Genomic DNA, 14,882 nt, shown 5'->3' with positions numbered 1-14,882 from the left:
CGTCAAAATCGGTATATGTTGACCAAAATTTCGAAACACTGCCCCCAGTGGCCAAAGCGGTAAGTGTTGTAGGACATATGGGCACGTGTGAGCTCCATTTATGTCCAGGAGAGGTTGCTAAAAGCTAGTAGTGAAGCAAGTTGTTTTCAGCTTTACAGAACGTTATACAGTAAACAGAAAAGCATATATTTATAGATTCTATCCCCCAACCCAAACCCAAACCTTACCTTAACCATTAGTGGAGTAAAGAAGTAATGTTAGAGGGAAAAGTAAAACCTCAGAATCATGCTTGTCATTGATTATTCAAACATGGTTACTGCCTGGCTTTGAACCCTCATCTCCCATGCAGCTAATGCAATGTGCTGCCAATCATGCCAGGTGGAAATGTGGTTGCAAACACAATGAAGCCACTACAAACATGCCTGATACATATCATCATGATGGCACCATGGATGGCTGCCTCGGTGTGGAGCTCCTCAGTTCTTTTGTTGTTTTTGTTTGTTTGTCCTGTGTTTAGTAATCTTTTTCCAGTCAGTTTTAACAGAGACGAACTGCTGAACATTCGACAGCATGTACCAGACAATCTTTTCCCTGTTTTTGAATATTCAGACATTTTGCTAGACATTTTAGTTGGAGGTGCAGCTCTGCTGTTCAAGAGACGCAGGTGAGGGAGATGAGCGGGTGCGCTGGTCAAACTCCATCGGCACGGATTTCGAACAGCGCTGTCGAATATTCACTTAGCGAATCTCCGCTCTCTTCCTAACAAAACGGACAAACTACATCTCCTCACACACACAAACAAGGACTTTTCAACCTCTGCTGCCTTGTGCTTCACAGAAACCTGGCTGAATGAAGCCATTCCGGACAGCACGTTACATCTGCCGGGCTTTCAGCTGTTCAGAGCGGATCACATCGCGGCGTTAACGGGGAAAAATAGAGGTGGTGGAACATGCTTTTATATCAATGAAAGTTGGTGTACAGATGTAACAACGTTAAAGAGGATGTGCTGTCCTAATTTGGAAGTGTTCTTTATTAACTGTAAGCCTTTCTACTCACCGGGAGTTTTCCTCGTTTATGTGTGTATATCGCGCCAAACGCGTGTTTGAACACAGCGCTGCAACAGCTGGCTGATCAAATCACAGACATGGAACAACAATACCCGGACTTAGTTATTATTATTATTATTGGGGATTTTAACAAAGCAAACCTCACACGTGAACTGCCCAAATACAAACAGCACATCACATGCCCTACCAGAGACAGGAACATACTGGATCATTGCTACACAACAATAAAGGATGCATATCGCTCTGTTCCTAGAGCAGCTTTGGGACTCTCTGATCACTGTCTGGTTCATCTTCTTCCAACCTACAGGCAGAAATTAAAATCATCCAAGCCAGTAGTAAGGACTGTAAAGTGATGGACCAATGAAGCAGAGCGGGAACTACAAGCCTGCTTCAACTGCACGGATTGGAGTGTTTTTGAGGCTGCAGCAACAGACTGGAAGAGCTCACAGATACTGTTACATCATATATCAGTTTCTGTGAGGATATGTGCATTCCTACTAAGACTTATTTAAAGTTCAACAATGACAAACTGTGGTTTACAGCAGAGCTCAGGCAGCTTCGTCAGGCCAAAGAGGATGCTTACAAGGGTGGGGATAAAGTCTTGTACAATCAGGCCAGGAACACACTGAACAGGGAAATCAGAGTAGCTAAAAGAAGATACTCTGAAAAGCTGAAAAACAAGTTTTCAGCTAATGACCCTGCATCAGTGTGGAGTGGCATGAAACAACTCACAAATTACAGGACTCCTACCCCCAACCCTGTAGGGAACCAACAACTGGCTGACGACCTGAATTTGTTCTGCTGCAGATTTGAAAGCCCAATCTCACACCCCCACACCCACTCTGACCTTCACTTCACACAAACACCAACACCTCCTGCAACCCCCCTCCTCCCCCCTCCTGCTACTCAACCTGCACTTAAGATCTGTGAAGATGATGTGAGCCGTGTCTTTCGGAAAAAAAAGACGAGGAAAGCTTCAGGCCCAGATGGCGTCTCACCAGCGTGTCTTTGATCCTGTGCTAACCAGCTGGCCCCCATCTTCACACAGATCTTCAATAGATCACTAGAGCAGTGTGAAGTCCAATGCTGCTTCAAACGCTCAATCATTATTCCTGTCCCAAAGAAACCAAAAATCACAGGACTTAATGACTACAGACCTGTCGCCCTGACATCTGTGGTCATGAAATAATTTGAGAGACTACTGTTGGCCCACCTGAAGAACATCACTGGACCCTTTCTAGATCCCCTTCAATTTGCTTATCGAGCAAACAGGTCTGTGGATGATGCAGTCAACATAGGATTGCAACATATCCTGCAACATCTGGACAGACCAGGGACATATGCAAGGATCCTTTTTGTGGACTTCAGTTCGGCTTTCAACACCATCATCCCAGCTATACTCCAGAATAAATTACACCAACACTCTGTTCCCATGTCTATCTGTCAGTGGATTACCAGCTTTCTGACGGACAGGCAGCAGCTTGTGAGATGGGAAACTCACTTCTAGCACCGGTTCAATCAGCACTGGTGCCCCCCAGGGATGTGTGCTCTCCCCACTACTCTTCTCCCTCTACACCAATGACTGCATCACCAAGGACCCCTCTGTCAAGCTCCTGAAGTTTGCAGGTGACACCACTGTCATCGGCCTCATCCGAGATGACGATGAGTCTGCATACAGAAGGGAGGTTAGACAGCTGGCTGTCTGGTGCAGTCAAAACAACCTTGAGCTGAACACGCTCAAAACAGTGGAGATCATTGTGGACTTTAGGAGAACACCCCAACACTGACCCCCCTCACCATTCTAAACAGCACTGTGGTAGCAGTGGAGTCATTCAGGTTCCTGGGCACTACCATCTCACAGGACCTGAAGTGGGAGACACACATTGACTCCATTGTGAAAAAGGCCTAGCAGAGGTTGTACTTCCTTCGCCAGCCGAGGAAATTCAACCTGCCACGGGCGCTGCTGATACAGTTTTACTCAGCAGTCATTAAGTCTGTCCTCTGCACTTCAATAACTGTCTGGTTTGTTTCAGCTATGAAATCAGACATCAGAAGACTACAAAGGACAGTTCGGACTGCTGAGAGGATTATTGGTTGCCCCCTGCCCCCCTTCAAGAACTATACACTTCCAGAGTGATGAAAAGGGCTGAAAAATTCACTCTGGATCCCACTCACCCTGCCCATTACCTTTTTGAACTGTTGCCTTCTGGCCGACGCTTCAGAGCTCTGAGCACCAGAACCGTCAGGCACAGGAACAGTTTTTTCCCTCAGGCTATCCATCTCATGAACAGTTAAATTGCCCCATTGAGCAATAATTAATGTGCAATACACAGTTTAGTCTTTCTTATATTTATCCAACACACCCAACCTCTTCTGCCATTTCATTCCTCTGAAAAAAAAAACAAAAAAACTTTTAAACTGTACATAACAGATTTGTATTAGATTTGCACTACCCATGTGTATGTGTGTGTGTCTGTACGCATGTGTTAATTAGTTTTATTTTTTATTTTTTATTATTATCTATGTCTTGCTGCTGTTTTTGTATTGTTTTTGTATTGTTGTACACTGGAAGCTCCTGTCACCAAGACAAATTCCTTGTATGTCTAAGTATACTTGGCAATAAAGCTGATTCTGATTCTGATAAGAATGCTGCATGTCAGCGTGATGGCATACAGCCGCCGATCCTAGGGTACCAAAACTATCAGAAACATCATGCTGACTTCAAATTAACAGTTTAAAGTTTAAAAACCTATTATTTTGTCAGAACACTCCAGGAAGCAGCACATCATCATGAGCGCATCACAGACCGCGCATACTATGAGTGTGTGTATGCAGGAGCGGACTGCCCATAGGGAGAACCGGGGCTTTTCCCTGTGGGCCGGGCAGCGCGTTATGCTGAACGGGCCACTACTGGCTGAAGAGGGCCGTAAAATGGCGGTGCGATATGCAGAAAAGGACATCGACAACCCCCCCGCTCAACAACTTTTAGGACGATTTCTATGTAAAATCCAGTGCTGATTTCTCTTCCCAATCTGCCCCTGTGTGTACGTGTCAACAACACAGCAGCGCTCATTCACTGAAGCGCACTGTGGCTGCAGACTGTATATTTACTTTTTAAACACATCCTTTGCAATTTCCCAAACTATTGTTTGGCTTCAAGAGACTCTGAATATAATACACGACTCATGTGGGCTACTTTAATGGTTCCAACTTCCTTTATGCTTCTTTAATGTCATAATGGAGCATGACAGTAACGACCATGACACAAAATAACACACAATACTGAAGCACTGGAAAACGCTCTTCATTAATGTGCTAAAGACCAAGAGTGCGAAAACTTCACTTCTGGGGATGAAAAATCAAGGCTGGCAATGCTCCCTTCCAACCCCCCATTAGACCCGGCCATGACTCCAGCAGAAAGACTCTTTAATTCTGCAACATCAAACTGCATTGCCAACTCATATAAGCTTAAAAGCCATCTATTGCATGTCAAGTTTAATTGATCTTCTCCATTAAAAAAACAAACAAAACAAAAAAACATCAAGGGCAAGTCCTAAACCACCTTAAACTTGGATGTCTCCAAAAGTTAAAACCTAACCCTAACCCTTAGTGGTCAACCAATATACATTTTCAGTGACCAGTTCTTAATGAATTACATTTGGTCTTCCTGAATCCTACATATTAGTTCCAGCTCAAAGGTGTATTCATGGGCCCATAGAGTAGATTTCCCTCCAAAAGCTTTTTTTTTTTTTTAAATATATACAGTGCTAAAAAATAATTGCTCCTGACACTATAGTTACATATCTTAGAGCCATTTGGCCCCTAGAAAACGGTTCTCCGCCTATAATTCACAGCACTATCGTATTGAATTTGTAGTTAGTTTACTGGTTTGAACAGTGTGGAATAACAACGTTAATGGTACATGGCACATATCACATTTTCTCACACCTTCCCAGCCCTTTGTGAGTTATAGACACGTAAAAACAACACCCACTGGCGCTTGGAGCCCATCGCTGTGTTTTCTTTGGGCTAAGCAGGAACGAGCCAGCACAAGTTCATGTTGAGATTTTTTTCGACCAGCTGTTTTTAACCTACTTCCTTGTTGAAAACACTTGCATCATCTTGCTTGCTTGATGAGAGACAATGGGGTCCAAAAGTCTGAGACCGCATTGAAAATCCAGCATTAGAATCACAATTAAACAGAACATTTTTGAAGAGTAACAAAAAATATAGAAGAAATATTCAAGATTCTCCAGGTCAGAAAATACATTACCAAATACTAATACATTTTGTCGTTTCCAGTTCAACTTTAACTAAAATTGTTATGCATATAATATAATATAAGTAAAAATAATTATAAAATAATATTATAAAAGTGCAAAATAGAGGTGTTTTCACTAGTGATATCAGACTTTCTCAGAGTCTTTGACGGTTTGCTTATCTATAAAAATAACTTGGCTTGTTTTTCATTCTAAATGTGTAACTTAAATGTTTCATGTAATGTTCACTGTTTGCATTAACACCAACTGTGTTGCCCTGTCATGCAGACTGTTTTGCATTATAGTTTGCATTGATCGCAATCATAGCGTGCTGAATATGTAATTAAGGATTAGTTCCTTGCTGCATCCCTTTTGTTAGTTTGCAACATTATTTACCCATATTATACACTTGAGTTCTGCAGTTCCTTTGAGCCAAGACAAGATGTTGATATCAGCTGACAGGCCACACTCATGTTGTTAATAAATTCGGCCAATCTGCATCAATATAATGGGTTTATGACAAAACAAATCGCTCCTCACAATGTGTTTTTTTTTTTCATTAGTGGCCCCATTACATGTGATTCAGTGAAAATGAGCAAACGCATTGAGCTGTTAAACATGTAACACATTGCATGCGGCCAATTTTGGTGAATCTAGAAAACAGCTTCCATCGTGGATGTTGTTCTTTGTAGTTTGTCTTGCCTTTATGACTCCAGGGGTATGAGGAAAGGCATGCTTGCTTAAAGGTCACTGGCAAATGAATATTTGTTATACGTTGTGCACATCAGGGTTGTACACCATACAGAACTAAATTGAGAATGCCGTTTAACTAATAATTAAATTGCTGAATTTAAATAAAATGTGAATTGAGGTAGCAAACAGGATGCAGAATTTCAATATAAGGAATTACAGTTCAAATAAAATGAAATTAAAAGAAATTCATATCGGCCTAACTGCTGTAAGTGTTTATTTTATTAATACACTTTATTTTTCACTATGAATATAAGCATGTTGTGATACGCACAGTGTAAGGGCTATTTCCAGTAGGATTTAATTTATACACATTTCATTATATTTAATTTATTAAAATTTATTTTATGGACCACACACTCAAAAAATACATTTATTTTTATGTTTTATGCATTTCAATTGTATGACAAATTTCCATCAAACTGAATTGAATAATCTTTCAAAAAAACAAATGTAATTAAACTTAAATACTGAACATTTAAGCTTAATTTATAATAATGTAATTTATTTACAGATTACTCACTTTAGTTTGATAAAAATTAGTCATACATCTGAAATGCATAAATCTTAAAACTAGACTATTTTTTCTTGTCTAGTGTAGATTCAGTAGATTCAAATTTTGATTTTCAGCATTTATTTGTATTTAATAAGTATTTAATTTAAGTTATCTGAAAAAAAAATGTAGTTAATATTGACAGTACTGAAATTTGTTTTGAAAAATATGTCTAATCAGTTGAGATCAAAAAGTCAATATAAATCAGGGAAGAAATGCATAATTAGTCAAAATTGATGAAGGAACTAATGGAATTCTTCTGTTGTGCAACTGTGATGTTGAATTCTTCACTCTGTGATTCAGTAAATTATTCTTCCTGTCATTCCAATTCAACATCCTGTGTTGCGTGGCTAATTCAATTCAAATTCTACCTCATGCGTTGAGAGAGAACCAAGTCTTAAATTGTGAATTTTGCCCAGTGGTTTCTTTGATTTGATAAGCCAATTCAATACACTACAATTCCAAAAGCATTAAACTGTCAGTGTTGTTGAGTTGATGAAATTCCAGTTCACAGGTGAAAGTATCTGTTGACTATGGAAATCAGCCTACATTTTGTTGTCATTTCCAGCTGAACCTTACCCTTGGTCTAAAAGACTTCCCTATCTTGGATTGTGAAGGTAGCCATTCAAACTATCACAACCACAAAAATTGTGTCAGGCTTCCAAAGCTCAATTATATCTCTGTCAATCCATGTGCAATTTTCTGACCTCAACAATCAAACTCTTTCTGTTTCCTAAAACTGGTTCTAGTGAATTCTCACAGACAAGCCACGTGGACTGAATAGTCTCTCAAAAGCGTTGCATACCGGTTAAACCCTGCAGAGGTGTGGCACTACATGCTTTTATGCAAACAATGGAGTGAATGAGCTGCGTGAGGGATTAGAACTGTGAACAGTTTTGTAGGTTGTTGCACTTGTTTGCCTGAGCTGCATGCGCAGCCTCTTCTTCTCCTCTGGTGAGTTGGAGCCAGATTTGCTGGTTTGGATGGAGGTGGTGGGTGGAGTAGAGTTGGGGGGTGTGTGTATGTGATATCACTGGTTTGGGCTGCACAAACGTTCAGTATCATCATTTTAAACCAGCATGTAACCATGCACGAGGCTGCAAACTACGTTGAAAACATGAGGATTTGTCATACGTTCTCTTTATTGGAGTAGCAGGCCAATGCACGTGGAATGTCAAGCTGTCTTTAGTAGATGAAAACAAGTGTTACTTCTTGTTCATCAGGCATCACTGAAAGACGTAGAGGTGAGTTTCTTTGCTGTGCATCTTTATTCAATCACTTTGTCTTGTCTTTCTTGACATCTGAATCTCTTCCAACAAGCAAGTTGAGACAGTGGCTATTGAAGGAACTTGTTTCCTTATAGTTTTAGTGACTGAAGTGTGCGGTTTTCCGCTTGGTGTTTTGAAGCCTATAATGTTTCCACCTAAAGTGTGATGGGCCTTTAAATGTAGCGGTCCAGATCCTGTTTTTGTGTCAATTTCTAGAAAAAATATGGGCATGCAATCTTAAAAATTAAAGTTCTTCAATGGTCCCTTGTACCTCCATGTTGACCAAAGAACAACATGGAACACCAACGTAGGAGTGGTGGTGGCGTAGTGGACTAAAGCACTGAACTAGTAAGCTGATAGTTGTTGGTTTGATCCCCACAGCCACCACCATTGTGTCCTTGAGCAAGGCACTTAACTCCAGGTTGCTCTAGGGGGATTGTCCCTGTAATAAGGGCACTGTAAGTTGCTTTGGATAAAAGTGTCTGCCAAATGCATAAATGTAAATGTACAAAGAAGCCTCTTTGTAGAACAGTTGTTTGCTGGGTTTCTTGAGGTGGTAAATGGTCCTTTGGAGGTGAAATGAGGCCTGCTTCTATTAAAAATAAAAGATCTTGAGGTTCTTTATGTTCAACAAATGAAGCATTTCTTACCAAGAACCATTTTAAACTATTAAGGGTTCTTATAGAGTTGCTATATGGTTCTATGGAGATTAGCCTACAAACGTTTTTAATGTTTCTTTGTAGGTTAGTCAGATCAGCATATTGGTTTCGGGGTTCTTTAAGCAACAATAAAGATGGTTTTCTGAAGAACTGGAGAATAAAAAGTTCTTTGTGCAAAAAAAATGTTTCCCTTCTGGTATCAAGCTTTAAAACCTCTATTTGATATCAGTGGAAACCCACCTGTTGGCTTGATTTCTACCGAAACTAAGATTTGTGGATACAGTGACCCCCACAAACCATTTGGACACTTAAGCCACACTTTGCTCAGTGATTTTTAATCAACTGGTGTGGCAGCATGACCAGTTCTAAGGGGGGATGGGGGGCACTGCCCCCCTAGATTTGCCTCAAGCACCCCCAGAAACTTCTGATGACCCTGCTCTGACTAATGGCGAAATGATCAGTGTTGCCCCCTCTAAACATACAAGTGTCCCCCCATATATTGCAGAGTACCTGTCCTGTTCTCACAGGTGTCCTAGCAGAGTAAACACAGATGGAGTTCAGCACATTAACTGTCAACATGTCCCACTAATGTATGACAACCAGAGAGTGTCCAACTACTTTGTCTTCATTTTGAACAGTATGGGTTATGTTGGGCATAGAGTCTATTATTTTATCAATTCAAACCTATTTTTTTTATTTTTTATGTTTTACTTGAAAAGTGTGCTTGTTCTCTCTTTCTTCACAATAAATGCCACTTGGTTTCATATCTAATGCAATTACATTAATATTTTTCATACAGTTTACATATTTCCCTTTGCTTAGTCTACAGGAAGTCTCCTGCTTTATGACTCACTTGATGATCCAACATATTCAAATAACTTGCAGGTACTATGCCTTGTGCAAGAGCAATGACTCTCATTTTGTGGACATAAATGGTGACTGGTGAAAGTCAAAGTTTAGTGAGACTAAATCCTTTCTGTTGGCCCATATTTTAATTCAATTATTCTAAAAGAGATAGTTCATCCAAAAATTATTTTGTCATTATTTACTCACCCTCATGATATCCCAGGTGTGTATGACTTTCTTTCTTCAGAAGAACACATATGAAGAAAAATAGAAAAATATCTCAGCACAGTAGGTTCTTAAAATACAAGTGGATGGTGATCAGACTTTTGAAGCTCTAAAAATTACAGACAGTCAGAATAAACGTCATCCATATGACTCCAGTGGTTAAATTCATGTCTTCTAAAGGGATACGATCACTTTTGGTGTGACAAAGATCAATATTTAAGTACTTTTTAACTATAAACCTACGTTTCTGGTAAGCTTCACGAGAGTGCTGAGTTCATGCGGTCTCTCGTGTGACGTATTTGGGTTGGCACGTTACGGATTTAATCACACGTTCTCTCGGTTGAGACATCCAGGATGAACACACAAACGCACCATTGTAAGGAAAAAAACAGATAAATACAGATCTAAACCAAAACCGACCAAGCTACTGTACAGCGTTCCACCTACTCACTTGTAAACAGCGCTGCTCTTCCGTGACGCACGTGTGTCAGTTCTCGCGTTTCAAATGCCAGTGCGATTACGTCAGACGCACATGCCACTGCTGACCGGAAACGATGATTTATAGTTAAAAAGAACTTAAATATTGATCTTTTTCGCACCAAAAGTGATCGTGCCCATTCAGAAGACATTAATTTAACCGCTGGAGTCGTATGGAAGAAGTTTATGCTGACTGTCTGTGATATTTGGAGCTTCAAAAGTTTGATCACCATCCATTTGCATTTTAAGGACCTACTGAGCTGAGATATTTTTCTATTTTCTTCAAATGTGTTCTGGTGAAGAAAGAAAGTCATACACACCTGGGATGGCATGAGGGTGAGTAAATGATGAGAGAAGTTTCAGTTTTGGGTGAACTAACCCTCAAATGTGATCTAAATAGTGTGCGACAATCAGGTTCCAGAAGTACCGCCCACTTCCATGATGTGCTCGAGTCGCTGTCGTAAACTTTGTGTCTACTTGACATCAAATCTTTCTCTCTAGCTTTGTGTATTTCATCTCTTTATAATTCATTGTGTTGTGTACACTTTTCTTAATCATGGTGTGTTGCTGTACAAACTGATACTTAATGCCAAAGAGAGGGGTCTGTTTGAAACTTTAAACCAGAACAGTGATTATTGCGGCTTTCCCACACCCTGTTGCATTGTTTGTGTAAGGCATAGGATTAGTTTTGACAATCCTGTGCAACCGAGAATGCATAAAATGTGTGCATTACCATGCAGCTTGAGAGTATAGTTTACAAAACAATGACTTAAGTTTCAGGAATGCACAGCTATGGTGCTTGTTTTTTGAATGTATGCTGCTAGCCCTGGGTAAATAACATGTTTTGCATATTATGATAACTTCATTGCATGCAGCACCTGCAGCCTGGCTAATTACACTACATGCACATACATGTTACTAATGTAAACAAGCCAGTCTCTGATAAATATCTCAGGGGTTATATGTTTTGGTCTTGTCAGGAATAATTATCATTTTAAAAGTTTGTCTTCAAATGACTGGTTTCATGTTGATTGTGCTGTCTTTGGTTGCAGCCGGTGCATCCCGAACATGCAAGTCGAGATGTGTTGATTACAAACCAGAGCAGACAGTTTCACAAAGCTATCATTACCCTGTGCCATCTGCAAGAGGGGGTTGTTTTTGAGCTCTTAAGCCTGCATCAATTTTTCCAGAATGTTTTTTTTTTCCCAAGGATAATGCAAATCAGAGTTTGACAGTCATGCTCCAATGAGGAATTCTGCATTGTTTTCTGGAGGCAGAATTAGCCTCACCCATAAGACAGCTGTCCCAGAAGCCATGTGATTGTGAGGTCAAACGTCTGATCAGAGAAAGATCAGAGCTTTCCATGTTTTCCTCTGATCAGTTTCTAAGAGTGAACCTCACTACAAAGTAAACCAATCCATCTTTGCACAGAAAAAAAAAACAAAAAACATTTGGAGCTTTGCGTGTTGCTGTTTCCAGTGTCTTCGTTGCTTTCATATTTACCTCTCATTCTTCAATCACAACTACAAGGTCTGTGTTTTTACAGAGTATTTAATCTTATGCAGTTTCAATTAATCTTTGATATCAAGGCACAGAAGTTATATTGCAGTCGTTTGCACATAGGGTCTGATTTCATTCGGGAAGTATTCTTACAATCTACGAAGTTTACTTGGTACTGTGCAGTATTTACTGTATATATACTTTTCTATTAAATTACACTGTGTGTAATAGTACATAGTATACAACAATTTTACTTGCCAGTGATTGAGTTGTGTAGTGGCAAAGAAGAACTTTAGCACCAAGTTACTTTCACAGCATGTTGTGTCTCATGACGACCTGAATGTGTTCTACTGCAGATTTGAAAGGCCCAATCTCACACCCCACACCAACTCTGACCTTCACTTCACACAAACACCAACACCTCCTGCAACCCCCCCTCCTCCCCCCTCCTGCTACTCAACCTGCACTTAAGATCTGTGAAGATGATGTGAGCTGCGTCTTTCGGAAACAAAAGACGAGGAAAGCTTCAGGCCCAGCGTGTCTTCGATCCTGTGCTAACAAGCTGGCCCCCATCTTCACACAGATCTTAATAGATCACTGGAACAGTGTGAAGTCCCATGCTGCTTCAAACGCTCAGTCCTTATTCCTGTCCCAAAGAAACCAAAAATCACATGATTTAATGACGACAGACCTGTCGCCCTGACGTCTGTGGTCATGAAATAATTTGAGAGATTGGTGTTGGCCCACCTGAAGAACATAACTGGACCCTTTCTAGATCCCCTTCAATTTGCTTATCGAGCAAACAGGTCTGTGGATGATGCAGTCAACATGAGTCTGCATACAGAAGGGAGGTTAGACAGCTGGCTGTCTGGTGCAGTCAAAACAACCTTGAGCTGAACATGCTCAAAACGGTGGAGATGATTGTGGACTTTAGGAGGAACACCCCAACACTGACCCCCCTCACCATTCTAAACAGCACTGGGGCAGCAGTGGAGTCATTCAAGTTCCTGGGCACTACCATCTCACAGGACCTGAAGTGGGAGACCCACATTGACTCCATTGTGAAAAAGGCCTAGCAGAGGTTGTACTTCCTTCACCAGTTGAGGAAGTTCAACCTGCCACAGGCGCTGCTGATACAGATTTACTCAGCGGTCACTGAGTCTGTCCTCTGCACTTCAGTAACTGTCTGGTTTGGTTCAGCTACGAAATCAGACATCAGAAGACTATAAAGGACAATTCGGACTGCTGAGAGGAACTATACACTTCCAGGGTGAGGAAAAAGGCTGTAAAAATCACTCTGGACCCCAGAATCAATGTAAATACATCTAAATCGTACAAATTATGCATACTGTATAAACAAGCATGTAATGTTATGTAGTTAGTGTTAATAAACAGGGCCTGAAATTCGGTGCGAGATTGCGGGTATAGCGCACAATTTTAATCATTCCTGCAAGTTCCACTTTCATAGTGCGGGAAATTCCTGCACACTTTTATTCACTTGACAGTGCAGCTGCGAATTATTAAACCAATAGATACAGATGAACAAATCAAATCAATAAACTTGTATCTGTATCAAACTGTAACTCCAGAAGATGCACGAGTAAATCTGCTCTATGTCTCACTCTCTCTCTCGTGCAGCTGTCAGCATCGTGTTGAGTGCTTGTTGAGTTTAGTGTGAGCGCATGCTTTGTCGGATAGTTACTGAACTTAAGATGTTACAGATGTATAAACCTTTCTAAATATGCATATGCAAATGGCATTATACTGCGTCTCTGTTAGCGAGCAACACGATAAACTATGGCTCCTGTTAATAATGAACAAAGCTGTAAACATTGCAAGCGTGACGTTGGATCGATCTATAGTTTTACGCCTTTCATATCTTCATCATTAGTCATAATGCAGCACATTTGACAAGAAAGATAGAAATAGCAAAAATGCTTTGTGTACCAACTGCATGGTGAAGAGAGCAACTTAAACACCTGTCTCATCTCCATCTCTCCATCCAGGGTCGGAAATTAATGGGGATCTGGGCAAAAATGCCCCCTAAATTCAAAACATGGGGCAAAAAATGCCCCCCGCAAAGAGTTCTTGTTGTTTTATTAACAACATCTGATAGCCTATAAGCCTACTTCCAAATACATACATCCCGATCTTCACTGGAATTTTCGCTGAACATAATTTGTTTCGTGTTGTCCGTTGTGCAGAGTCAGTGGGGGATGCTCGTGCCATAAACGTGCACAGATGGGCACTCCGCTTCTCACTCTCCACATCATTTCGGTGTCATGCTCACGCGCTAAATTACGTGACCGTTCAGTCCTTTTGTTCAAAATATACTGTCCTAGTAATACTGTCACTCCCTGCTATAGCCTACCGGTTCATCTCACTAATGCATCTTTCTGTCTGAAAAGCCTCCTCAACAGCTAGAAACCAAAAGTGCAGGAGGGATGGATGTTTTTTATTTATTAAGTTAATCAGGTCTGAGAAAACACAAAATATAATGTAACCAATGTAACCATTTTATAAGGTTAGAATAGAAAAAAAGTTGACTCCTGGAAATCAAATATTGCCACTTGAACGGAGCTGAAACACGAAATACGATGTCAGTTGTACATCTTGATTTTTAGCTTTCTTTCTCTCTCTTTTTCATAGTTAGTATAGCAAGTTAGATTATTATGTTATAGCTTATTAACATTTTAGATTTGAAATAATTTGTAAGTCACCTTGAGGCCCCCTTGTTGAGAACCACAGCTATACTGTAATTAAACTAATATATTTCATATACAAGTAAACTCGAAATGAAATGTCCCTTTTTCAGGACACTGTATTTAAAAGATAATTTTGTAAAAATCCAAATAACTTTACAGATGTTTATTGTAAAGGGTTTAAACAAAGTTTTCCATGCTTGTTCAATGAACCATAAACAATTAATGGACATGCACCTGTGGAATGGTCGTTAAGACACTAACAGCTTAAAGACGTTAGGCAATTAAGGTCACAGTTATAAAAACTTAGGACACTAAAGAGACCTTTCTACTGACTCAAAGTAGAGTTCTTTGGTGAAAAACACCAAAAGAAAGATGCCCAGGGTCCCTGCTCATCTGCGTGAACGTGCCTTAAGCATGCTGCATGGAGGCATGAGGACTGCAGATGTGGCCAGGGCAATAAACTGCAATGTCCATACTGTGAGATGCCTAAGACAGCGCTACAGGGAGACAGGAAGGACAGCTGATCGTCCTCGCAGTGGCAGACCACGTGTAACAACACCTGCACAGGATCGG

The sequence above is a fragment of the Myxocyprinus asiaticus genome, chromosome 42, assembly GCF_019703515.2.
Source record: "Myxocyprinus asiaticus isolate MX2 ecotype Aquarium Trade chromosome 42, UBuf_Myxa_2, whole genome shotgun sequence".
NCBI lineage: Eukaryota > Metazoa > Chordata > Actinopteri > Cypriniformes > Catostomidae > Myxocyprinus > Myxocyprinus asiaticus.
This window is presented reverse-complemented; position numbering follows the sequence as displayed.